This window comes from Giraffa tippelskirchi, chromosome 13 (assembly GCF_054371585.1).
Source record: "Giraffa tippelskirchi isolate mGirTip1 chromosome 13, T2T-mGirTip1v1.2.pri, whole genome shotgun sequence".
NCBI classification, from domain to species: Eukaryota; Metazoa; Chordata; class Mammalia; order Artiodactyla; family Giraffidae; genus Giraffa; species Giraffa tippelskirchi.
Window position 1 is genome coordinate 71,321,241 of NC_137287.1, and position 26,014 is coordinate 71,347,254.

Sequence of the window (26,014 nt, forward strand, 5' to 3'; positions counted from 1 at the left end):
CAAATGTTACCACCATTAGGGAAAAAAACCTCCTTGATCACAGAACAAATTATATAAAACATCTTATGCTTTTCATTTTATTGTCATTTTATTATCCTTCTATATTGTTATATTTCTATTGTTTTGCCCCCCTCACTAGAATTTAATCACTTTGAAGGAAAATGGTATATTATTCATCTCTATATGCCTGTCACAGTATCTGTTGTTTAATATTCATATGTTTAATAAATATAAGTTGAATAGGAAAAAAAATGAACAAGGGAGTAGGAGAATGAATGAATCAACCAAACATATTTATTTCTGATTTTGCCTTCCAGAATTTGAGCGTTTTGGAAGTTGAGGCCAGTCTAAGGCTAAAATATTAAATTCCATCTTCTAAGGGGAATTCAAAAGGATCTGGAGTTTAATCACCTAAGGATCACCAGGTCCAGTTATGGAAGGCTGGGGATGTAAACTTGATATAAACTGTGTTCCCTTAAAGTCACTGCACAGTTTCCTTATTGCATTCACTTATTAAGTTTGAAAAGGTGCTAAATATCCCCATATGACTGCTTAACCTGACTTTTATAAGCATGCAGGCATACATACACATCTCTAAGAATGATTCCTTGGCCAAATGGTGAATTTGGATAATAATGCTGTGCTGTTACAACCCCTGCCATGGGAAACCTTTTATCCTTACTTGTACACTCTCAATACAAATTTGGTACAAATATCAACATATTAGGTAAAAATGTCACCATATTAGGTACAGATTTCACCACTGAAATTCCATATTCCATGGGCATTGAAACAAATCGTTAAAAGCAATTTAAATTCTTTGTAGTACATCACATGACCCCCCTCCATGTCACTTAGAGTCACTACCTAAAAATTCAGTGTGAAGTTCAAGTGCTATTTTATTTTTAATGAAAGGAATCAAATACCCCTGAGGAAAGAGTCCAGCTCTCTTTACTAGGTCCTCAAAGTAAAATATCCAATCACACCAAATTAAACCAGATATTTCTATAGACCAAAGTAACACCTGCATGTGAAACTGGCTGGGTGTTTTTTAACTTCCCTGTGCTGAACTCAACAATTAGCCAGAAAACAAAACTGTGCTTGGAAAACCCAGGCAAATAAAATGAACTGTTTAACTTATGAGAGAATGATTAATTCTAGAGTCAACTCTTAGAAGACCAAGGTGCTTCATTTAGGGATAAATGAAAAGCTTCCCCCATTACTTCTAATCATTAACCTTCTTAAATCAATCTAAGCATTTGCCATGAACTTCTTGAACAGGAATAGAAGTTTTCATTTTCTTAAATGGAACTGATTAAAGGTAGAAATTTCAATAAACAGTAATGAAAAAGCGTTTTCTTAGGAAAGCATCAAGTCAGCTGATCTCACATCAAGAACTGAGCTTTGCCATGTTGGTCTGAACCAACCCAGAATGTACTCTTTGAAGTAAATTCAAGTATTGCTAATTTAACAGTAATCTGCAAGAGCACCAATATATAAGTAAAATCAGAAAGTGTTTATTGGCTGAGTACTCTTTTTCTGGGTGACAGAGGTGAATAACACTTAACTTACATGTGTTCTCAGTCAGAAAATCACCAGTTAGTAGTCACTGAGGAGTGAAAATGCCACAGGCTCTGACCTAGATGTTAGTCACTTAGAAACAAAGAGACCAGCTAGAGGGATCATGACCTTTGGCCTCAACAATGAGCCCATTGATTGGAATCAGAGCATACACAATTACCTCTAATAAAATAATGTGACATGAGCCTCTATAATAATCACATATTACCAGAAGCAAACTTTACAGAGCTAGGATTTACTTATTTTTTATTTCAATTTGCATCCTTCTACCTCCCTACTCCTAATAACATAAAAGGAAATTATTTCTACTCATTCTGTGAGTATGATTTGTTTTAAGCCCGACAGGTATGATGGGTGGGGGGAGGGTGGGGGTGCAATCCTTCTGAATTAGGCTTCAAAAACTCAACTCTTCCTTGAACTATGAATGAATTAAGAAAATGAATGTTATGAAACAAAATACCAACAGAGGCTCAGATTTTGAAAAGTTGATGGAAAGGCGAGGGCAAACTAGGGTTTAGGAAACAGTTATATAACAATTTTGTTGGAAATAAATAAATATCTTCCTCATTTTTGAACTGCTAATCTCCTTGATCCTTTGGTAATAAAGAATGAAATAATGTTTTACTATCTTTAGTTGATTAAGGCAGAGCATTTAGACTGTGATTGTTTTCATATAATGCACTAAAAAATGTTACATTAAAATATCTTTATCAAAGAAATACAACAGACTCACTGGTTAAAAAATGACTTTTTTCCCTTTAAAAGTAAACTAATTTTCATTCTCATTTTATGCACATGTGGAAGATAAGATTTTTGTAATTGCTCTAACACAAATACTGCTAACCTTTGTTACAATAACATTGCTCTTTTCTTTGGAATAAATGAAGCCTCAAAACCAGTGAACCATTTCCTGCTATGTGTTATTCTTACAGTTTCATTAGCTCCAGATCCACTGCCAGTTTGAAAGCTCCTATGCATAAAGCATTGCCAAGCTTGAAAGTATAATAAACCTTCTGTAATATTCTTGGAAACCAAAGACACTGAGCTCAGGGAGTGAAGCATTTATATGTTTAAGTCAGGTACTGCAATTCTCCTAATCTCATGAGGTTCTAAATAACCACTGGCTGAATAAAGCTGTTTTCTGCTGACAATGAAATTTTACTCAAGTCTAGCAATATAAAATGAGAGACTCCAAACTAGAAGGCAGGGTTTGCCTTCACAGAAGAGTGTGAAAACTTGAGTGGTGTCATGAGTGTTTGAGAACAAACATTCACAAGCTATGACCAGAAAGCACAAACTCAAGAGTTTTAGTAAATATATTTAAGTATTCCAGCATATTTACATGAGGCAGTAGTTTTTTTCAGGGATGAATCTATGCTTTTGTGGCTCCTTTTAGTCACTGAAAGGCATTTGATTTTCTGACATAACCTTCTAGTTTGAGTAAAGGAAATTAGAGAATATAGAAATGTTTATCCTTGGTTTTACAAGTGTCTGGCATCTATTAAAAATTTCCTTACTATTATAATTTGCATTCATTATGACTCACAAATAATTCTACTCACTAGTCAAGTATGATCCAGGTCTCAGACCTTAGGCCAGACACGCATGGGAAAAACTGATCAAGCAAGCCTGAGTCCCTTTCTCTTGCCAGTAAATTTTAGGATTGAGGTTAAGGTCAAAGTTGAAGCCAAAAGGAGTGAAAATTTAGATGTCCTCAAGACCCTAAATCATTGTCTGATTCTTTTCCTGCCACTGCTGAGGCAGTACTCAAAAAGGTACGAGCATACAGAATATTTTTCCAGAAAACCAGAAATAAAGAACATTCCAAATAATAGACATTATCCTAAGTCCTGAGAAAATTCTCCTTCTACAGAAATACCATTTTCCCTATTTCTTTTTTAAGACTGTCCAGGCAGTGTCAGGAGTCTAAGAAAGCACAGACGTGCTATTTGAATGACAGGATGCCTCACATATATGTTACTGGTCTTGGTTTTATGTGTGGGATTTTCATGGCTGAACTGACCTCTGCCTGCCTCAGTTTCCTGTTCTGTACCAGAGCTGTAAATCTGACGTCCAGGGGTTTAGTGAAAGACTTAGCCTCTGTTCTCCTATTTTTGCAAAGTAGCCTCTGGCCCCATTTCCCAAATCCACCCTCCTTTCTGAGAACACCTGAAGTTTCCCTTCTGAACACTGTGAACTGATCCCAAAGGTTGGGCGAGATACTTGCCCTTCCACTGTGAGTCACCTCTGGTTTCCTCCTCTCACCATCTGCATCCAAAGGTCCAAGTGAAAGCTGGTCATGAACCATCTGACAGTTAAAGGGAGTGGTAGCCTGTTGGAAGGTTGTTGTTTTTCCCCACCTCCATCATTCTTCCTTTCCCTTTTCTTTCCTCAAATGGCTTGGCTGCTGCAGCGTGAGACAAATAGTTGAGCTGTCTGCTCTCTGCATGAGGTGAGGTGAGGAGGGAGCAGTGACCGCCAGGCACTAGATTGATGGTGTGTGGAAACCAGAGCTAGGGCTGCCGGCAGCCAAGTGCTTCTCCACGGGGATCCCACATAATACACTTTCCAGATTTCTGGGCCTGCATCCAGCCACTCACTTCTGTGCCTGCAACTCTCCCTTCAGGAGAGAGGGATGGAGGGAGAGGGACAGAGGGAGAGGGATGGAGGCGAAGGCCTGTGTGTGCACTTGCTTACTTATTTACAACCTTAATAAATGTGTTTAACATATGTTACTTTAAGAACTGGCCAGGGAGAGGAAGGCAATCTGACTGTCTCTTTCCACAAAGCCTCCCCTCTCCCCCTTCTGGGGTGGATGATTAAAGTTAGATAAGGGCCAGTCTAAAAGGGTGATGTCTTCCAGAGCTGACAGCCACTGAGGTAGGCTCATGTGAATGCAGTAAAAACACCACTGATAACATCTCCTCTACTGTCAGCCCAGTTGCCACAAGCAATTAGAATTCCTATGCTAGACCATCACCTCTGCCCATAACTGCTGTTGTCTGGAAACACAATGCTTCTGGAACACGCTTCACTTTGGTGCTCAACAGGACCCTGCAGCTGGGAAAAGACTCATCTTCAATGCCATTAGGAGGACTAGATTATGTCCCTAGGAATTAACTGAGAATATCATCTTTTCTGGCATCACCAGCATCCCTTCTCCAAAGTTCTACAAATCAAAGATAAATTTGAAGCAGGCAAAATAAAAGTACAAGGCAAAGTAAAAGTCAATAAGAAGTGATTGAGTGAATAGAGTCTTTTGAAAACAAATTGCATTTGTGCTCACAGGTTAATTTAAGCTATCAGTATAATCAGAAGTATAGAGACATTACAAGCTCAAAACCATGTTTTTAAAAAAAGTGTCCCTACAGAGCTGAGGTCTTCTGGCTCCAGGTCTCTGACATATATTTTTCTTGCCCTCTTCTAAGACACTATTAAAATGACACAGTAAATGAATTTAAAGTTATAAATACATAATAACAAAAAGAAAAAAAGGGATTCATGGAGAAGATGGAAAGTAGATAACAAATAGAAATGATTAAACCAAAATAAAATGCAAAATCTATAACACAAGAGGTAGGGGCTACACGGGCAAGGAAACATGTTTAAAGAGACTTGCAGAGAACAAGAGGGTGGGATGACGACATGGTGAAAAATTGAAGGTTAATTAATTCCTTTAAAATATAAAGTATATCATAAATTCCCTATCGATTCCTGCCTCATCCCAACCGTTCAGTCCAGGAGTTTACCCCTAGGCAGCACACTGGAGAATTATTCTCTATAAAAACTGTCAATCTGTTTGGGAAACTAAGACACTTAAGATGGACATTGTTATCTTATAACATACCATTAATAATTCTGGCATCTTTGAGAACCTCAAGAGTAAAGCCAGCTTCCTGCTAACTCATGCTAAAGCATTTTTTTTACATTCTTCAGGTTTCATCCTCATCTTTCAATATCAAATATAAAAGAACAAATAAAGATGACTAGATACTAGAAGAAAGCCCCCAGCATGAAAAATAAAGACCCATAAAAACCTAGATAAAACTGAACTCAAAAGAAGCAGATATTCATGGGAATGAAAAGGACATTTTAAAAAATCAATAAAACCCAACTCTACTTAGAAAAGTTTCAGTAAGTGTTGTGTTAAGGAAGAAAACTCAACAATAAGAAGCAACCCAAAAAAACTATAAGAAAAAATGAGTCAGAATTTAAATGTGATTAATTAAATTAAAATCAATAGAACAACAACAAAAATTCCATAGAACACTGATAAAATAAGGTGAGGACCTCTCTAAGAGCTTAAGCTAAAGAATATAAAGTGTTAATTCAGAAAATTCAGTATCTGACTTGCTAGTTTTTAAGAAAAATAGTAGGGAAGAAACAATTTAAAAAATCATCAAAGAAATAATGGGAGAAATTTCCCCAAATCTGAAATAGAACAGACTATTTCAAATCTGTCTTGATATTTATAGGACCCTTTAAGTGCCCATTTAGCAAGAATTTGTGAAAGACCTACATCTAGAAATATTATCAATTATTAAAGTACTGAATATATCAAAACAAGATTCTAAAAAGTTTTGCAGAGAAAGACAAAACAGCACATCTTCTAAAAGAAACAAGAATCAATCTTGCATCTAATTTTTTCACAAAAACAATGTATCCTGAAAGATAGAAAACAGAATTTTGTAACAGATTGAGGGAGGGCTATATTTAAGAAACTGAAATTATATTTTCAACTAGAACATATGAATTAAGCATATGTATGAATAAAGTTTTTTTTTAATTTAAAAAATTTGTATATTTTATCTTAAAAGCATCCTCCATAAGAAAGGTTTCAAAGTTGTACACTAGCTAAACAAGGCTGGAAACAAGAAAGAAAAATATGCTGCCTACAAGAAATGCTGGACTTGCCTAAGAGTCCAATTTTAAAAATTCTTAAGTCATGCAGGAGACCTATAATTAATCTTTCCAAATTTGATCTGGAAGCCAGTTGCTTCTAAGAAGAATGCTCTCAATGTAAGAGAAGAGCATAGTACAAAAGAAGGTTAGAATTTGGAAGAACTTGGAAGATCTTGGAAATAAATGTGGTATTGATTTTGTATCTCAGTAAGAAAAATAAAAAGCAATCTCAAATTCCAGGAAAAACAAAAACGTGTCCAAGAAAAATATGATCTCAATATGAAACAAAATAGATTGTGACTTAATATAAACAACTGATAGACAAAAATGAAAGGGAAATAATTTTCTTTGATATTAGAAATACCAATTTTTGCGTGTGGCATAAGGCTCATAACAGCAGAAATGAAGACAAGGAAGAGTAACAACAGCACACTGCTTCACACTGGATGAAAGATATTTACCTGATTATCATTATGTAAATGCAGTTTATTGGCTGTCAACTTTTAGAATCAGGATGAAGGACTTAATTTTAGTTATAGAACAGAAATAGGATGTGACAGGATTTGGAAGCAGAACTTGAGCAAAGGAGAGGTTATTTTCGGAAAAATTAATGTTCTCATCCTAAAAAGCAGCAAATCAAAAGACACCATGGAATGTTAGTGAACTGAATTTTAAATGACCAAAATTGTCCATAGTTATCCATATAGTTACAGAGATATCCATTAAAGGAACTAAAAATCAGTGACATAACAATAAAAATACAAGAGTAGAAGGAAAAGTAATTGAGGTGTTTGAATAAACAAAATTCTTATCTGTTAGAACAGGAATATATGAACATCAATAAATAGTGATATTTTTGTAATTTGAAGATAATCATAAAATACTGATAACAGAAATATTTCAAAGTAATTGCACTGCCTATAAAAATCTGTTCTGTAATTAAGAGACTGTGAGAGATACTCTTTTCTCATCCTTTCTGTGTTGTTCAATTTTTACACTATATGGCATAAATTCAGTTTTTAAAATATCATAAAATATAAATAGAACAGAAGTATATATGGATATGATAAAAATGTTTAATTTCAACTTGACCAAATCTACTGGCCTTATTTTCTATCTTCCAGCTCTCTCAACATATACCACCAAAAGTGTATGGAGTATTCAAACAAACAAGTATATGAAATTGAACATTTAGCCATATTAACAATACAAATGTGTTCAGCCACTTAATTTTTTTCTCTTGCTGACTTCATAGCTGTCAATCAGCAGTAGAAATCTCCCAACTATTCCACCATCTGCTTCCATATGATTGATTTTTTTCATCTTTAATGACTCCCAAGGAAGGTAGAAGATTTTTTTTAATCAAAATTCATTTCAATATTTTTGTCATCTTATTAAGCACACACACAAAAAAGTCACAAAATCTATTTTATTTCTATCATACCTTTCCTATTCTTAAACCGCTTTGTCTCTTGAATAATATAATACTATTTACCTTTACTTCTTCCATTCTAACGAGTGTCAGTAAAAATCCATGTCCAATACTGCAGTGGAACGCAAATGCTTGTTGACAGGGGCTGGCATCATATCAATATATCAAGAAGGTAAATTATTAAATATACAATGACCTTCATGTTTTAAATCATTACTTGTGTATTTATTCTCTGCTTTATTTGTTAACTGCATTCTAGATCATTTGGGCTTCTCTTGAAAATTTAATTTTTATGCCCTTTAGCTAAGTCAAATTTATATTTCTGGAATGTAGTTCATTAATTCTAAAACACTGTCAATTTTCAGAAGTGTTTTTGACAAGTCCTTGTGTTATGAGAAATTGTCTAGGGGAAAGCTAAAAGAAAAAAAAAACCGGAAAACACATACTTGGAGTGGACTTTTTTATTACTTATTATGGTTAATAATTTCAAAGTTTTAACACTTTCTTCAAACAGGAAAGCATGATTTTATCTAGACTATGATTTTTAGTTGCTCTACTATTTATTAAAAATGAGAAAAAGAGTATTCTAAGAGCTACTTTCTTTCTGTGTCAATTAAAAGAAAGCATTTTATTGTCCTAATTTAGAGTAGATAAGATTAATTTTAAAATGTACTGAAACGTGAATATTATATTTCTGTTCCTTTGGTAAATGACTTATTAATGGGAAATGAACCTATATCCTGAGTAGACTGAGAACCTGTCAGTTGTTTTCCTGCCTTGAATTTTGAAAGTTAATTATTTTTATTTCCCACTAGTTCTTTTTAAAACTGCTCTACTTTTTTCCACAATCATTTTACTGAGTATATTACACTTCATTTTAAAAGCCCTTGAGGGAAAAAATCTAATCTATAGGGATTATTTTAAATTTAGTACCTTATATCAATGGAAACTAAGAAACTGATTTGATTGCAAGGATGTGAGGACAAAGTATAAGAAGACAGACTTTCTTGTAATATATCTTGTTTAAATGATACTCAACTGCTGCCGCCTCCACCCTGGATTGTGTGTCAATAGACTTCCTAATAGCTTTCCCACTGCCGGTGTGTTTCCAAACATGACCCATCCACTTCACACTCTTACCAGAGTTACTCATCTATTTCACAAAAACAATGATATTGTACTCCTATGTAAAAATGTGCTTGCTCCCAATGATAATGGGACAAATTACAATTTTCTTAGCAAAATAAACAAGACCCTATAGTGTCTGTTGCCAGCTGCCTCTCAGCTCATTGCCCTTTCCACTCACACCAGATTTCTCAAAAGACCTGTTCTTTCTCCTTGTTCTTACCCTACACTCACTCCTCAGCACAAGACAATCTGCCTTTCAATTTTATTATTGTACTGAAATGTCACCAATGACACTTTTCCTTCCTAAGGTACTTTCTTTGGCTGGTGCCTTTATTGACACAAACTTCTGCCTGATATTTCCCTGTCTACTTAGATGCTCCCTTGCTGTCTCCCTTAGGTTTATTCAGTTGTGAACAGCTATTTGAAAGAAAGCCATTCCCCAAAGCTTAGGGCTCAGCCTTCTCCTCATCTTCTTCTCTGGTCTCTGATCTCTTCCTAGGTGACCATGATCAATGACCACATGCATGGAGATGACTCATAAATTAGCATCTACACTCTAGGCCATTGCACCAGGCCCTGGACCCTATGAGTCAAATTGCCTACTTAATACATGACTTGAATGTCACAAAAGATCTTCAAATTCCACGTGTCCAAAGCCCAAATCATAAATTCATTCCAAAACTTGGCCTATTTACTCTATGTGGCTACTTGCTATCCTGTTTCAAGAAGCAAAATGTTTTAGAGCCAGGCTTGACACATTTCCTTCATTACCCTCTACTCCCTTAAGCAGTAAATTAAGGATTTCATTCAGTTCAGTTCAGTTCAGTCGCTCAGTCATGTCCGACTATTTGTGACCCCATGAATCGCAGCACGCCAGGCCTCCCTGTCCATCACCAACTCCTGGTGTCCACCCAAACCCATGTCCATCGAGCTGGTGATGCCATCCAACCATCTCATCCTCTGTCGTCCCCTTCTCCTCCTGCCCCAAATCTTTCCCAGCATTAGGGTCTTTTCCAATGAGTCAACTCTTAAAATGAGGTGGCCAAAGTATTGGAGTTTCAGCTTCAACATCAGTCCTTCCAATGAACACCCAGGACTGATCTCCTTTAGGATGGACTGGTTGGATCTCCTTGCAGTCCAAGGGACTCTCAAGAGTCTTCTCCAACACCACAGTTCAAAAGCATCAATTCTGCGGCGCTCAGCTTTCTTCACCATCCAACTCTCACATCCATACATGACCACTGGAAAAACCATAGTCTTGACTAGACGGACCTTTGTTGGCAAAGTAATGTCTCTGCTTTTAAATATGCTATCTAGGTTGGTCATAACCTTCCTTCCAAGGAGTAAGCATCTTTTAATTTCATGGCTGCAATCACCATCAGCAGTGATTTTGGAGACCAAAAAATAAAGTCTGACACTGTTTCCTTTGTTTCCCCATCTATTTGCCAGAAGTGATGGGACCAGATGCCATGATCTTATAGTTTTCTGAACGTTGAGCTTTAAGCCAACTTTTTCACTCTCCTCTTTCACTTTCATCCAGAGGCTCTTTAGTTCTTCTTCGCTTTCTGCCATAAGGGTGGTGTCATCTGCATATCTGAGGTTATTGATACTTCTCCCGGCAATCTTGATACCAGCTTGTGTTTCTTCCAGCCCAGCGTGTCTCATGACGTACTCTGCATGTAAGTTAAATAAGCAGGGTGACAATATACCATTTCATTACCATTTGTAATTATCTATCCAGGGATTCTCAAATTAAATGGGTCAGGACCACCATTTTTTTAATGAAAAGGTATATAGTAAACTAAAACTGATAGAGATCAGCATCAGTTTTAAGTCACAAATATGTATTTCTATTATAGACTTAGATGTGCATGCACACACTGGGTCAAAATGTAAAAACATATTTCTTATTCTAGACCATGGTCAAAATTTTGTTTCCTCTTCTGCTTTCCACACCTCTATCCACCACCACTATTCTAATCCAAGCAGCCAACAGATCTCTAATGAACCAATAAAATAACCTAAATGGATTTGCTCTATAATCTTAGTACAGTGCCTGGGACACAAGCTCCACTCCATTAATATGAATGAATAACTCTATCTTTTCAGTTTCACAGACTACTGGTCTCTTTCACAAGCTGTACTTAATCAGATTCAACTTCTTTCCATTCTGTAAATGTTTCTGTCATGAGTTGTTATGGGCCAAGGCGTGGGACAGGTATGGGCCCTTATCTAACACTCGGGAAATGAATTGTCCAAGGCAACACATGTACTGATAGGCAAAAGACTGTACTGAAAAGGGGTGTTCTAGAGAAAACAGCAGGGTAAGGTAATCCAGAAGGACTACTCTGCCTCGTGGCTACCAGTCTCAGATTTTATCGTGATAAGGTTAGTTTCTGAGCGATACCTGGCCAATCATCTTGCTCATGACCATATTGGGTGACTCAGGGTCCTTTCTGGCCCATGCATCTCTGAGTCAAGATGGTTTCCAGTGTGAAGGTTTCTGGGAGGTTGGCAGGACATATTGTGGTCCCTCCCGAATTTCTCCAGTCAGTTTTGGTGGCAGCTTGTCAGTGCCATGTTCTTTATCAGGACTTCCTTTTGTGAGACAAATCATGCGAGCGTGCCTGGCCAGGGTAGGTGGTCTCAATCAGTTGGTCCCTAAGAAACATACTCATTCATACCATACCGTTTTCTCCATTTTATTTTATTTACTTTTTTAAAGTGAAAGCAGATTTATTCAGAGAAATACACTCCACAGATAGAGTGTAGGCCATCTCAGAAGAAGAGAGGCCCCAGTACGATGTTATTAGTTTTTATGGGCTAAGTAATATCATAGGCTAAGGAGTGGAAGGATTATTTCAACTATTTAGGGGAAAGGGAGAGGATTTCCAGGAACTGTCATAGCAGCTTTGTGTGTCATTTAGATGCTAGTGTATTACAATAAGCATATAATAAGGCTCAAGATCCACTGAATCAACCTTCTGATATCTTGGTCTGTTTCTTCCCTTTAAATGCCAGGTTCCCCTCATACATGACTGAAAATCTGTGAGGTCAGAGTCTGAATTGGTCCTGCTCAGCCTTGCATCTGGTGAGTCATGCAATGTTGTTTTTTATTTAGTCTCTCAGTATTGTCCAACTCTTTGTGACCCCAAGGACTATAGTCCACCAGGGTCCTCTGTCCATGGGATTTCCCAGGAAAGAATACTGGAGTGGGTTGCATTTCCTTCTCCAGAGGATTTTCCTGACCCAGGGATTGAACCTGTGTCTTCTGTGTCTTCTTCACCACTGAGCCAGCAGGGGAGCCTGGGTCACTCAATACCTAGCAGATAGACTTTGAATGGGTGTAAGAATGAATAAATATATGAATAAAATGGTGTTAGAAAATTGAAATATTTGAAGGGAGTCGAAACTATTTACTTAACACAATTAAACAGCTAGTGGTTTAAAAGTCAGTCTATTTTGTTTGAATTAAACCAGTTCGCTTCAAAATAGTTTGTAGGTCTCATTGTTATCTTCACCTAAAATTTAAAACTCATGCTTCTTTTGAAAAATCAAACTGAATTGCTAAATAACTCAATGGAAAAATCTTAGAAATGTACAAAATACTTGCTAATGTGATTTTATAAACTATTTTATGCCAAATTCTTAATATTTTTTTCTTTCTCAATACAATGAAAAGTGTGCCTTATTTAAAAGCTTTTAGTTTTTCCATTAAAATATCTTATATTTCCATTTTACCTATTTTCTGCCTTTTGAAACCATTGTATTAACCTTCACATTTTAATAAATTTTACTGTTAAGATTGAGAAAAATAATTTGAACATTGGAAGCACATACTATTCTAGACATTATGATTTTACTACACAAAAGAAAGAATAACCTATCCCAAACAATTTTACTTTTACCCTAGTTCTAAAGCAAATTTCCTGGATTGCAATGAGTAAGGGTTCAAAGACACAAGGCCAAGTTTGATGTCACCTAAACTTCATGAATATAAGACTTTGAATTAAATTCAAATCTTCCCATAGCAAAATTTGCTTTTTTTTTTTTTTTGCTCTTTCAAAGATCACTTTATATTTTTAAAGAATTTTTTTACAAGTAGCTGTATCAAGGTACATTTAATTTTAAAAACTATAAATATTTGAGAAATGTTTTTGAACATTAATTAGCTCTTATGAAGCCAGTTCGTGAGTTAGTTGTAAATAAAGAATATATTTACATATATACATACTGAATTTTCCTTATACTCCACATGGATTTAAGAATTTGTATTATATTGTATTGTATTATATATCATGTATTGACCATGCTCTTATCATCTTAAGAAGTGTACAAGAGACTGAAGAAGAGAAGGATCTACTTGTACAAAGTAACTTTGTACAAAGTTGGTAACATTGACAACTTGTCTGTTTTGTCTTTGCATCTGTTCTTGAGTGCATAAAACAGTTGATTCTACCTTAAGTGAACAACAGTAATCCAGGAGCCTTTGTTCTTCAGTCACTAAGTCGTATCCAACTCTTTGTGACCCCATGGACTGCAGCAACCCAGGCTTCCCTGTCCTTCACTATCTCCCTGAGTTTTCTCAAACTCATGTCCATTGAGTCAGTGATGCCATCTAACTGTCTCATCCTCTGTCATCCCCTTCTCCTCCTGCCTTCAATCTTTCCCAACATCAGGGTCTTTTCCAATGAGTCAGTTCTTCACATCAGGTGGCCAAAGTATTGGAGCTTCAACTTCAGCATCAGTCCTTCCAATGAATATTCAGGGTTGATTTCCTTTAGGATTGACTGGTTTGATCTCCTTGCTGCCCAAGGGATTCTCTAGAGTCTTCTCCAGCACCGGTTGGAAAGCATCAGTTCTTCAATTCAGCCTTCTTTATGCCTTAGGCTCTCTTCAAAACACGCAGACTTATGAACTCTTTCTTTAGCCTGCCTCAATTCAGCAATTTGGTCAAATGTGTTTCTAACCTTGATGCTTGATCCATTTGTGTCTACATTCTGCTATATCTCAAGTGCCCTCAATTTTATTATTTGCTTTGATTTTGTTTTCAAAACCTAAATAAAATTCTGACCACTACACTTCCTTTTAAATTACCCAGTAGCTCCCTAAAGCTTTCATGTTCATGTCCAAGTTTCTTACATATATGTAAAGTTTCTAACAATATGGCCCTAATTTGTTATTCCAGATTTTTTCTCTCACTATTCCTTGTCATATATTTTGTGTTCCTCTTTAACCCAAATCCTATTTATCTCCCAAAACAGTTTCACCTCTCTGCCTTTGCACATGGTCTTTGTGGAATGACCCCTCTTTTCCACAGGATGCATCCTGCTGAATCCTCACGGGTCAGTCATGATGTTTCCTTCTCTCTGGACCTTTACTTTTGTGTTTGTCTCCAGCAGCCAGGCTCAGTAGTTATGAGCCTGGAACAGAGTTCCTCTGTCCTCCACAGCACTTTGTTTGAGATCCTTTCTAGCATTGTCACTGCATTAGTACGGTATTCATTGGATTGCATCACATTACAGTGTTATATTAATGTATCTTTCTTTTTTCTGCTGCAAATTCCTTGTGGGTAGAGAATTTTATTTCTTCATTTTATATCTAAAATATTCTATTTCTTCTCATATAATGAGCAGTAAATCTTTAGTGATTGAATGATGTGTGAGAGAACAAGAAGAAAAAGCTGGACTTGAAAGTTACACAGGAATATATGTTATTTCTCACTATTTTTCATCACTTCTGCCTATATTTTATTGATGACCTGGGCGTTGAATTTACATGATTGTATAATACATGTCTAACATCTTGGGAGGCCTGTAGCAAATTGATCTTCTAATTATTTCTCTATATTGTTCTATTTGATCATTACAACTTAGTCTCTAACATGGAGAAGAAAAGGAATTCCATCTACATGACAAACAAATAAACAGGAGATAAATGGAATTTGTTAATAATAGGATTTGTTTATAATCAGTTAAAAACATGGTAAATTTTTACTCCCTGTGATAGTAACAAAATGGAATAAGTTGTGTTCCTAGGGTTTACTTATAAATTAAACACAGTATTACCACTTTATTTCCTTATCTCATCTCTTTAAGAAAAATGTGTTCCTTTAAAATGATCTATCAGTTTAATTTTATATTGAAAGAACAATAAAATTATTCTTAATGCAAATAAGGTTTTCATTGCAATGGCAACTGTAAAAACGATTTCTTATTCACCACAGGGTGTGTGGCACAGACCTTTAACACAACCAATGTCACTAAGAAGTCGAAAATACAGTAGTACAAAATCAGTAGAAAACAAAGTGTCCATCTTTTCTTTGTCTAACATGTTTGGGTATTAGTATTGAAAAAGCCCTATAACAAGTTGCAAATTATGTGTGAAATGAATCCGCTCTGCTCAGCACATAAACAGAGAATATAAAGTTACTTATGCAAATACAGTTTTGCTGTGTTAATTGCTATAGGATTCAGATAACATATGGCAGAAAGGATGACCAAATTTAGGTGACTTATACACTGATGTCACACTGAATTCACTCCCTTCAGATGTCCCTGTGAGATGGGAATTGTTATTGTCAATTTTAAAGATGGGAAATTGAGGCCCAGAAAAACTAAATACCATGGCTAAGCTAGTAAAAGGCAACATCAGGATCACCCCTAAGCATGCTGTCCCTAGAGCCTGTCCTCTTCATCACTATCCCACCAGCTTCTGACCACCTCTACGAGTTCTCACGATTCATAGGTCAGTGGAAGCAGTGGGTAGTAAAACATCATGATGGCTGCATTTACACCCACAGTATACTGACAAACTGCTGTGGAAAATACCACGGTCATTAAATGAATGAATCCTCCTGGGACCCACCTTGGAGCAGATAGCCCATATCTCCAGGTAGCAAAGATCAGACAGCCCTGCCTCACACCAACTCTTGGGACCTCTAAGGAGGTTGCTGTTGGTCTGATGGGCCAGCCCCTAAACACACACAGTTTGTACACCCTACAAAGGGGATTTTTTGCATTCCACATAATCTATATTATTTTGTCAGATCATCCCAAGTAACCTTCAAACCCAGAATGACAATCTGTCTGTCTACTCACACGTCCCTTGAAAACAGAAAGAAACTGATTTTGTACGTATTGTTGAGATATTTTCTCCTCTCTCTAGCCCTCTTTGTAGCCAGTGAGCTAAGAGCAACTGCCCAGAGCATTCTCCTGCTTATATTTTTCTTCCTAAGCAGTACCTATCCTCACAGTCTTATCTAGAGTCTTCCCTCTTTCTGTCATCCAATCATTTGTCCCAGTAGTACAAAGAAAAAGAAAGACAAAAGTCTTGAAACCTGTCGTATGCTAAGCAATTTCTCATACTTTGAGGAATCCATATGTTAAGGAATTCTGATTAACTCAAACTATACATTAGGGGCAGAGTCAATTCAGAATTCAGGTTAAGCTAACCCCAAGGCCCATTTGCTTTCCACAATCCCATTAGAAATTATCATTTAAAGGAGGGTGATTTATGAAAAATATGAACTAATTGTAGGTCACATTTATTTTTTCTATTAAAAATGAAAATCATGCCATTATATTTAATAGGGAAAATGATATATTCCTTCAGTTCAATTCAGTCGCTCCGTCATGTCCGACTCTTTGTGACTCCATGGACTGCAGCACCTCAGGCTTCCCTGTCCATCACCAACTCCTGGAGCTTGCTCAAACTCATGTCCATGGAGTCAGTGATGCCGTCCAACCATCTCATCCTCTGTCGTCCTCTTCTCCTCCTGCCTTCATTTTTTCCCAGTATCAGGGTCTTTTCCAATGAGTCAGTTCTTCGCATCAGGTGGCCAAAGTACTGGAGTGTCAGCTTCAGCATCAGTCCTTCCAATGAATATTCAGGACTGATTTCCTTTAGGATTAACTGGTTTGATCTCCTTGCAGTTCAAGAGACTCTCAAGAGTCTTCTCCAACACCACATTTCAAAAGCATCGATTCTTCAGCATTCAGCTTTCTTTATAGTCCAACTCTCACATCCACACATGACTACTGGAAATACCATAGCCTTGACTAGACAGACCTTTGTTGGCAAAGTAATGTCTCTCCTTTTTAATAGGCTGTCTAGGTTGGTTATAACTTTTCTTCCAAGGAGCAAGAGTCTTTTAATGTCATGGCTGCAGTCACCATCTGCAGTGATTTTGGAGCCCAAAAAAATAGTCTGTCACTGTTCACATTGTTTCCCCATCTATTCGCCATGAAGTGATGGGACCGGACGCCACGATCTTAGTTTTCTGAATGTTGAGTTTTAAGCCAGCTTTTTCACTCTCCTCTTTCACTTTCATCAAGAGGCTGTTTAGTTCTTTTTCACTTTCTGCCATAAGGGTGGTTTCATCTGCGTATCTGAGGCTATTGATACTTCTCCTGGAAATCTTGATTTCAGCTTGTGCTTCATCCAGTCCAGCATTTCGCATGATGTACTCTACATATAAGTTAAATAAGCAGTATGACGATATACGGCCTTGCTGTATGCCTTTCCTGATTTGGAAACAATCTGTTGTTTCGTGTCCAGTTCTAACTGTTGCTTCTTGACCTGCATTCAGATTTCTCAGGTGTAGGTAAGGTGGTCTGGTATTCCCATTTCTTTAAGAATTTTCCACAGTTTGTTGTGATCCACACAATCAAAGGCTTTGGCGTAATCAATAAGCAGAAGTAAATGCTTTTCTAGAACTCTCTTGCTTCAGTTCGTATTTATTCTTTTATGAAATAAAATGGTATGTGTTAGATAATTGGTACTGCTTTTTAGCCTCTGGCATGTAATAAATAGTTGAGATTATTATATTACAACTCAAAATTTGTTTTCTTTTATTTCTCGTCTTTCTCAGAATGTTTATAAAGTGTCCTGTTCATTTTTGGAAGGGAATAAAGACCCTCAAGATAAGATAATTCCTCCTGTGTTAAAGAAGATGAATTTGAAGCAAAACATTAGAAATTACTTATTGAAGTTGAAACTGCAGAGCAGTGACTGAAGGTAAGTAGTGGCATCCATTATCACACTCACCAAACAATTGTGGGGTGTACTATCCTACTGGGTATGGCTATAAGGAGATGAAAACGATGTGATACTTGTCTTTCACCTGTAAAATTCCTTCCTTTTCTCTTGGCTATAGAATCACCTCTCTTTTGAAGGTCAACAGGGGAAAAGTAAATCCTAGAGCAGCCCAACACTGAAATTTTCTCACTAAAATCCCTAGGTGTCCCAACCAGCAGTCTGCTCTGTTAAGTGCCAAAGTTGTATGTGTGTGTGTGTTCATTCAGTCGCTACATCGTGTCTGACTCTTTGCAACCCCATGGGCTGCAGCAAGCCAGGCTTCCCTGTCCGTCACTATCTCCTGGAGTTTGCTCAAATTCATGTCCATTGAGTCAGTAATACTGTCTAATGTAGGTTTATTGAACAGAGTAAACTTACTCCCCACCTCTTAGAAGGAACACCTTTCAAAACCCATGAACTTGGGTCTGTGGTTTAAGTTGCTCAAGTAAACTCATTGGCCAACAGACATGTATCATGCTTTCCTCCTACTATGCTAATTAGATAGTGAAATTCAAGTTAATATGCTAATAACCAACAGAACTTAAGGTTTCATGGTATTCAAATAATGTACACGTTTATACAGGGACTGCTCTGCCTAAGTTCAAAAGAACAAATAATGTAGAGGTTGTGCAGGAGGCCAGGCTAAAACTATCTTTGTCATTTTCAACTTTATATACATTTAATGCAAGAGCTCTTATTCTTACTGTTCATCATTTTCCCATAATCCTTCAATTTTTTAATTCATTTGATTCTGAGGGTAAGATTCATATACTTGATCAAAACTGTTTATCAGTTTAGGAGCAAGAATTTTTGATTATCATTACTCTTTTCTTTGTAGGCAATAATTAGTAATTAACATCATTCCCTCAAGGAAAAACATAACCTTTTTAAAAAAAATGTTTAATTCAATTTTTAGTACAACCCCAACCAAATAGGCTATTTAATCACTGTAATCCGAACAAAAAATTTTTTTCAAGAAAAATAACAAAAGGAAAAAATGGAGGTAGATTACCCTTTGTAGTGATAAGGCATTTCTTCTGGGAACCTAAACACTTTAAATTCAGTTAAATGTTGAAAAATTATGCATTATAGCCTGAAAATAAAAATCTACAGTACCACAAAAGTCATTATCCTTTATGTGCCGAACATAAAACCTTGGCTGTCATAGTTGCAACCTAAGTCATATCTTCAAAATAGCCATATAAGTTATAAATAGTACCTCATAAAATTACATTTTTTTTAGTGACCAGAAAATGAAAACCCAGCTCTCTTCAATTCACCTCTATCCTTTTTCTCTTAATTTTATTAATGGTTCAAAGTAGGGATTAATGGAAAGTTTAGTATGGCTCCATGATGGCAATAGACATTTGTTTTCTATGAAGTTAACTCATTTTCCAACAATAACAAAGCATTTTCCAATAGTGGAGTAGGAAAACAGAGGGGTTCTTTATATTCAGGCAGGATTTTTAGGTCTGTGCTCCTTTTAGATCTCACTGAAATTAATGTTGCCTGACAGCTTTAAGACTTGAGTGCTGATTAAGCTAGACAAGTTGTGGGAATAACAATGAGTTGTTCTTTATGGATAATTGGAACTGTGGTAACTTTTTCACTTGACATTCAACATAGCCCACTGGATGGAGAGTAACTGGAAATGGAATATTTGATCTCTTTGAAGAAAGTATAGTATTTTATTCATTTTTAAATGCTCCATACCTAACAAAATGCCTGGCACACAGTAAAAGCTAAAAATATTTGTTTCATTCAGGACAGAATAAGTAAATGAACTAATAAATAGAATTCACTTTTCACAAAGGAAGGAAACATTATCCTCTTCATCTACCCAGATATCGAACATGGTCCTTGGCAATTTGTCATCTGATATCCAATATATGATCTACATTAAAGTAGAGTAGTCTGCTTTGAGAATGGTGAATTCTGTGGTTAAAATGAATATAACCCCTATAAGGCACTATGCCACGAATAAAACAGAAAACAATAATGTGGAAAAATATTTTTCCCTGAATGTTTCCTGTGCCCACATTCTATTTTAAAACATGATTGATGACCAATTTTTGCTGAAGAACGATTAAAATAGAGGATTTGACAATTCAGCTTCTCATATTTCTTTCCAACAGATGGCTGCCTTTCTTTTGGAGTGCTATCATCTCTTCTTTGTAAGATGAAATGCAACAGAGAAAGAGAAGATTAGATTTCTCTTCTGATTTTCTGTTGTGCAGAATTAAAGAAAAATTCAACACACATAGGGAAAATTTGTTCAAAAAGAATAATAACACTATGTTTCAGTTTAATTAGGGCTATACTCATTTGAGAATAGCAAGCAAATATTCTGCATTTATAACCAGCTTTGTACAAATCCAAATGACCTGGAGGCAAAGACTACATGAATTAATTACATTTCCTAAATATCCCAAATCTCAGTTTTGTCCAAAGGTTCAAATACCTCACAGAGCTGTCAAAAAGACATAAGACATTGTAAATCTAAAATCATTTTTTGTTCAAATCATGAGCTAGAAATACTAACTGGCACCAAAAAATACAATAAATGAATAAGAAAAGAAGACAACAAAATAACTGGATTTTTTTATGTGATCAACAAATAATCTAGCTACACACAAGTGTGAAGCTTATTTTCCAATGGGTAATAATTTTAACATTAAATTTTAATGGAAAGATAAATAGTTTGTTCATGCTTTAAACTGTATCAAGAAAAGAGCAACATCCTTCGCATCAGCAAAGCCAAATAGGTTAACATTCAACCTACATAATTTCACAGTTTTTTTATTTTTTTAAAAAATATATTTTGATAATGTTTTTCTAAATTCCTATTTTATGTATTTAGCCATGTCAGAAAATTACTTATTTATTTTAATGTTTTTAATACACAATAAGTTTAGTGAACATCCAATATGTGAGTGTGTGTGTGTGTGTGTATAAAACACTGGCCATAAAAAATGAAATTTTGCCATTTGCACCAGCTCTGTTGGACCTGGAAGGTATTATACTTGTCAAAATAAGTCAGAGAAAGGAAAACAGGTACTATATTTTATCACTTACATGTGGAACATAAACAAAAAAACAAATGAATGACTATAACAAAACAGAAAAACACAGATATAGAGAACAAACTAGCAGTTACCAGTGGGAAGATGTAGGGGGGAAGAGAGCAAGAAAGACGTCAGAGAGCAATAGATACAAACTACTATATATAAAATGAATAAGCCACAAAGATAATTATACAGCACAGAGCACATGAGCATGAGCATACACACACAGAGGAAATATAGCCAATATTTTATAATAACTTTAAATTGAGTATAATCTATAAAAAAATTGAATTATTGTGTTGTATACCTGAAACTAATATAATATTGCAAACCAACTATACTTCAGTAAAGGAAACCCAGTCTACTTTAAATGTGAAAAAAATTGGAAAGAAATCAGTAGACCTGTTACTCTGCAGTTCACATGATACTCTACTTAAAAATACTACAGATGCCACAAAAGAACTACTGTAACTCAATGAATCTGGTAAAGTTGCAGGACACAAAATTAATCTGTTGCATTTCTATACCCTAACAATAAAATATCAACTTGCAACAGCAATTAATCAAAATAGATTTATACTTTAACATCTCCTTGAGGTGACTATGATTCCTGTAACTATAAAGAGCCTCTGTCAAATAATTAGAATAAAATATTTTGCCTGACACCAAAACCTGAATCGCCTCTCTTATAATCAATTATAGGTGTTAAATAAACTGCTTTTCCTTTAGAATTGGTCTGGGAGTATATCAGACCACTATTTTTGAAGTGGGTAATAGTAAAAATGTCACTTTCTTACCTTTTTTGATCTCTCATGTTTGTGGTCTGATCTTGGTATCATGCCTTGTGCATGAGACATCTTCATTAAATTTCTGTTGAACTACTTACAAAATATAATCCCAAGAAGCTTTCATGCTATGGATTATTTCACCACAAGCATATTTTTCTCTCTTCTCCATAGGATAAGACAGAAACTAATTTCATATGCAGATGATAAATATGTATTTTTGTGTTTAGTATGAAGGAGAAATTTTCTTCATCATTATCAAATGTTGCAAAAAAAAATGGTGGTAAAGTTTCCCTAAATGTTTTAAGAGAAAATTTTCAGTTAAGTCAAAAATTTCATATCAGAATATTGTGATACATTTTTGAATTCCCTTTTCTGTTAAAAGAGAAGAGTCAAGAGGTCAAGAGAGAGTAAATGTTTATTTTTTTAAATTCTTCTCCATGCTGCAAATGCATAGCAATGATACATAGAATATTTTTAAAGTAAATGACATAGAACAAGTAAAAATAAGATTAGTATCACCTTGGATCAAAGGTAGAATGGTATTACACAGAGAGAAGTTGCATTAACTCTTAACACAGATGCATTAACTGTCAGCAGCTAATTAAAAACAAGTAGAGAATGTTAAAACTTCACATGCAAAGACATATGCACTCCACCATGTTCACTACACTATCTACAATAGCTAAAATATAGAAACTCTAAGTATTCATTGAGAAATTAATGAATAAAAATAATGTGCCATATATATACATATATTTATGCATACATATGCATATATACACACACACTGGAATATTATTTTGTCATAAAAAGGATGAAATCTGTCTTGCCATTTGCAACAACATGGATGGATCTTAAGGGCATTATGCTAAGTAAAATAAGACAAATACCATGTAACCTCAATTATATGTAGGATCTAAAAACAAAACAAAAAAGAAAGACAAATGAAAAAACAAAATCATAGATACAGAGAACAGATTAGTTGCTGGCACCAGAGGTAGGGGGTAGGAAGTAGGTGAAATGGATGAAGGGAGCCAAAATGTACAAACTTCCTATTGTAAAATAAATGTCATGAGGATAAAATGGACAGCATGGTGACTGTAGTTAACAATATGTATGTATGCATGCTCAGTCATTTCTGACTCTTTGTGACCCCATACTCCCAGGCTCTTCTGTCCATGGAATTTTCCAGGCAAGAATACTGGAGCAGGTTCCCATATCCTGCTCCAGGGGATCTTCTTAACCCAGGGATTCAAAAATTCTGTAACTATGTGAGGTGATGGATATTAAGTAGACTTACTGTAGTGATCATTTCACAATATATATAAAAATCAAATTATTATGTTGTACATCTGAAATTAATGTAGTGTAGTATGTAAAAATCTCAATTTTAAAAAATGACCTTTATTTTAAAAGTTCTGAGTTTTGTTGTTCTTTTTTATTGTTTTTCTGATCTTTATTTTATTTCTGCTATTATCTTTGTTATTTTCATCCTTCTGCCAAGATTGGGCTTAATTGCTCTTCTTTTTCTAATTCCTTGAAATGTGAAGTTAGATTATTTATTTGCAGTCTTTCTTTTTTCCTCTGCATATGTTTATTGCTATAAACTTTCTTCTTAGACTTGCATTTACTGCATGCCATAAGATTTGGTATGTTATCCATTTTATTTCAGATTTTTTAGTTTAATCTTTGACCCATTGGTTGTTCAGGAGTATGTTGTTTAATTTCCACATATTCATGAATTTTCCAGTTTTCCTCTTGTTATTAAGTTCATGTTTTATACCATTATTATTAGAAAAAATACTTGGTTGGACTTCAGCTCTTAGTTTTGTGAAGACCTATTCTTTGACATAGATATATGATCTATTCCTAGAAAATATAGCATGTATCCTTCTAAAATATTTTTATTTTGCAGTTGTGGGTTAGAATGTTCCATATATGTCTCTAGGTCCATTTGGTTAAAAAGTATAATTTAAATCAAAAGATTTCTTTATAAATTTTTCTTGTATGGATAATCTATCCATTGTTGAATTGGGATTTTAAAGTCTCCTTCTATGATTAAATTATTTTCTAATTATTCCTTTAGAACTGTTAATATTTGCTTAATATATTTAGGTGACCTGCTATTGAGTGCATACATATTTACATTGATTTCGAATTAGGTTATCAATCCACCACCCTATATTACAGTAACACAGTATTCTAAATTTGATTACACTTACTTTTAACAGTGTGTTGTGTATTTTTTAGTGTTTTTATGTTACTGATTAGCATCCAATCATTTATTCTTGAAGAATTTCTTCCAGTGGTTCTTGTAAGTCAGGTCTAGTGATAAAATTTTCTCACATTTTGTTTGTCTGGGAAAGTCTTTTTTCTGTTGGACAAGTTTGCTGGGTAAAGCATTTGGCGTGCAGTTTTTTCTTTCAGCAGTTTGAATATAACAACCAAATCTCTCTTGGCCTACAAAGTTTCTGATTGTGATGAGTCGTTTTGGGGATATATAAACTTCATGAATTTGGATGTTTAAATCTTTCCAGATATAGTAAGTTCTCAACCATTATTTCTTTAAATAAGCTTTCTGCCACATTTTCTCTCTTTTCTTTTTCTGGATTCCAATAGCATGTAAATTATTTTCTTTAAGCTATACTATAATTAATGCAGTTTTTCTCACTTTTTTCAATCATTCTTTCTTTGTTTTCCTCGAACTAGATAGTTTCAAATAAACTCCCTTTGACTTCACATTTTCTTTTTATTTATTTATTTTTTAATTTTTTACTTTATAATATTGTATTGGTTTTGCCATACATTGACATGAATCCACCATGGGTGTACGTGAGTTCCCCTTCCAGAACCCCCCCCACCTCCCTCCCCATCTCATCCCTCTGGGTCATCCCAGTGCACCAGCCCCGAGCACCCTGTAACATGCATCGAACCTGGGCTGGCGATTCATTTCACATATGATAATTTACATGCTTCAATGCCATTCTCCCATATCTTCCCGCCCTTGTCCTCTCCCATAGAGTCCAAAATACTGTTCTATACATCTGTGTCTCTTTTGCTGTCTCACACACAGGGTTATCTTTACTGATTTACTTAATTCAATATATATGTCTTAGTATACTGTATTGGTGTTTTTCTTTCTGGCTTACTTCACTCTGTATAATAGGCTCCAGTTTCATCCACCTTATTAGAACTGACTCAAATGTATTCTTTTTAATGGCTGAGTAATATTCCATTGTGTATATGTACCACAGCTTCCTTATCCATTCAACTGCTGATGGACATCTAGGTTGCTTCCATGTCCTGGCTATTATAAACAGTGCTGCCATGAACACTGGGATACACGTGTCTCTTTCAATTCTGGTTTCCTCGGTGTGTATGCCCAGCAGTGGGATTGCTGGGTCATATGGCAGTTCTATTCCCAGTTTTTTGAGGAATCTCCACACTGTTCTCCATAGTGGCTGTACTAGTTTGCATTCTCACCAACAGTGTAAGAGGGTTCCCTTTTCTCCACACCCTCTCCAGCATTTATTGCTGTAGACTTTTGGATAGCAGCCATTCTGACTGGTGTGAAATGATACCTCATTGTGGTTTTGATTTGCATTTCTCTAATAATGAGTGATGTTGAGCATCTTTTCATGTGTTTGTTAGCCATCTGTATGTCTTCTTTGGAGAAATGTCTGTTTAGTTCTTTGGCCCACTTTTTGAGTGGGTCATTTATTTTTCTGGAATTGAGCTGCAGGAGTTGCTTGTATATTTTTGAGATTAATTCTTTGTCCATGGCTCCGTTTGCTATTATTTTCTCCCATTTTGAAGGCTGTCTTTGCATCTTGCTTATAGTTTCCTTTGTTGTGCAGAAGCTTTTAAGCTTAATTAGGTCCCATTTGTTTATTTTTGCTTTTATTTCCAATATTCTGGGAGGTGGGTCATAGAGGACCCTGCTGTGGTTTATGTCGGAGAGTGTTTTGCCTATGTTTTCCTCTAGGAGTTTTATGATTTCTGGTCTTACATTTAGATCTTTAATCCATTTTGAGTTTATT

At 35.5% G+C, this 26,014-nt stretch overlaps 1 long non-coding RNA gene across 1 annotated transcript in view; it reads left to right on the forward strand.

Moving 5' to 3' along the window:
• Nucleotides 1-26,014, forward strand: part of LOC145531339 (uncharacterized) — a 139,954-nt gene that overhangs the window by 65,658 nt on the left and 48,282 nt on the right. The window contains exons 3-4 of the long non-coding RNA XR_014072364.1: nucleotides 12,065-12,134; nucleotides 17,916-18,061. This is a non-coding gene — a long non-coding RNA (uncharacterized LOC145531339). The remainder of the gene's footprint in view (nucleotides 1-12,064; nucleotides 12,135-17,915; nucleotides 18,062-26,014) is intronic.